The sequence below is a fragment of the Trifolium pratense genome, unplaced genomic scaffold (assembly GCF_020283565.1).
Source record: "Trifolium pratense cultivar HEN17-A07 unplaced genomic scaffold, ARS_RC_1.1 scaffold_123, whole genome shotgun sequence".
NCBI classification, from domain to species: domain Eukaryota; kingdom Viridiplantae; phylum Streptophyta; class Magnoliopsida; order Fabales; family Fabaceae; genus Trifolium; species Trifolium pratense.
In genome coordinates this window covers 1-2,500 of record NW_025721024.1, presented here as the reverse complement: position 1 = coordinate 2,500, position 2,500 = coordinate 1, and positions in this window count along the sequence as shown.

Sequence of the window (2,500 nt, the reverse complement as noted above, 5' to 3'; positions counted from 1 at the left end):
TATAAGCAAGGGCGTGGCAAGGCACGCGGGGGGCCAAAAAATCAAAGTGCTCCAAAATGCACACGGGGGTGTCAAGCAACCTCCATGTACCGTGGCATGACCGTGGCCAAGTAATAAAGATCAAATTCCATGCCTATGCCAAGTTGGACCAAGGCCCCGTCTCGTTTTGCTATAAGCAAGGGCGTGGCAAGGCACGCGGGGGGCCAAAAAATCAAAGTGCTCCGAAAATGCACACGGGGGTGTCAAGCAACCTCCATGTACCGTGGCATGACCGTGGCCAAGTAATAAAGATCAAATTCCATGCCTATGCCAAGTTGGACCAAGGCCCCGTCTCGTTTTGCTATAAGCAAGGGCGTGGCAAGGCACGCGGGGGGCCAAAAAATCAAAGTGCTCCGAAATGCACACGGGGGTGTCAAGCAACCTCCATGTACCGTGGCATGACCGTGGCCAAGTAATAAAGATCAAATTCCATGCCTATGCCAAGTTGGACCAAGGCCCCGTCTCGTTTTGCTATAAGCAAGGGCGTGGCAAGGCACGCGGGGGGCCAAAAAATCAAAGTGCTCCGAAATGCACACGGGGGTGTCAAGCAACCTCCATGTACCGTGGCATGACCGTGGCCAAGTAATAAAGATCAAATTCCATGCCTATGCCAAGTTGGACCAAGGCCCCGTCTCGTTTTGCTATAAGCAAGGGCGTGGCAAGGCACGCGGGGGGCCAAAAAATCAAAGTGCTCCGAAAATATTTTTCCACTTTCCAGTCCACTTATACATATTATGTGCAGTGTGCACACAAGACACCTTCCCAAAATTCGACTTATATGAGGCGTTTTACGTCAAATCCGCCTATTTTCGGCGTTTCGGCCGAAAAATCAAAATAAATCGAAACTTCCTCGGAATGCTTAGCGACTTTCCAGTCCACTTATACATATTGTGTGCAGTGTGCACACAAGACACCTTCCCAAAATTCGACTTATATGAGGCGTTTTACGTCAAATCCGCCTATTTTCGGCGTTTCGGCCGAAAAATCAAAATAAATCGAAAATTCCTCGGAATGCTTAGCCACTTTCCAGTCCACTTATACATATTGTGTGGAGTGTGCACACAAGACACCGTCTCAAAATTCGACTTCTAGGCGGCGTTTTACGTCAAATCCGCCTTTTTTCGAGTTTTCGGCCAAAAAATCAAACTCAATCGAAACTTCGTCGGATCGCTTAGCCACTTTCCAGTCCACTTATACTTATTGTGTGGGGTGTGCACAAAAAAAAACGAAGTCAAAATTCGACTTCTAGGTTGTTTTTTACGTGGTATCCGCCCTTTGCGAAGTTTCGGCCGAAAAATTCGTAATTAATTCATCCGACATCGGAATATTACGATTCTTTCGTGGTTTTGCTTGTTTTAATGTCCCTAACAACCATAAAAAAATTCAAAAAAAAATTCGTCTTCTAGGTCCACTTTTAAGCACTTTTAAAAACTTATGGATACAGGGAAAAAAGTGCACTTTTTCTACAAAACTGAAAATGGCCTTCCAGTCATATATAGGGGGAGGGTGGGTGTGGGGGTAGGCTCGGCAGGCACGGGGCGCGCCTATGGGCACAGCAGGCAAGCAAAAACTACGTCTTAACGTGTTTTCCCCTGCAATTTCGTTGCTCTTTTCATCATTTCAATCAAATTCATGGACATTCTTGATGGAATTCGATCAAAAAATTGAAATTTGGATGAATTTGTGAGGAAATTGGTGATGATCATGCTGTTCTTGGCTTGGGCAGGCCTTGGCTGGCATTGGGCATGGTAAGCACGTATTTGTGCATAACTCCCACCCTCGTGGGTGGGATTGCCTGGCTTTTGCTTGGCAATAAGGTTGTTGCTGTCCCGACTCGGTGACCCTCTCGTGGGAATGCATGGGCTTGCCGTGCTTTTGCTTGTGGCAAGAAAATTGTGCCAATGTTGCTACTCGGTAAACTGTTCTTGGTGATGATCATGCTGTTCTTGGCTTGGGCAGGCCTTGGCTTGCATTGGGCATGGATAGCATGGTAAGCACGTATTTGTGCATAGCTCCCACCCTCGTGGGTGGGATTGCCTGGCTTTTGCTTGGCAATAAGGTTGTTGTTGTCCCGACTCGGTGACCCTCTCGTGGGAATGCATGGGCTTGCCGTGCTTTTGCTTGTGGCAAGAAAATTGTGCCAATGTTGCTACTCGGTAAACTATTCTTGGTGATGATCATGCTGTTCTTGGCTTGGGCAGGCCTTGGCTTGCATTGGGCATGGATAGCATGGTAAGCACCTATTTGTGCATAACTCCCACCCTCGTGGGTGGGATTGCCTGGCTTTTGCTTGGCAATAAGGTTGTTGCTGTCCCGACTCGGTGACCCTCTCGTGGGAATGCATGGGCTTGCCGTGCTTTTGCTTGTGGCAAGAAAATTGTGCCAATGTTGCTACTCGGTAAAACTATTCTTGTTTGATTTTTCGTGCCTAGCGAAGCGGAGTTGGCGTTGCTGGATGCTT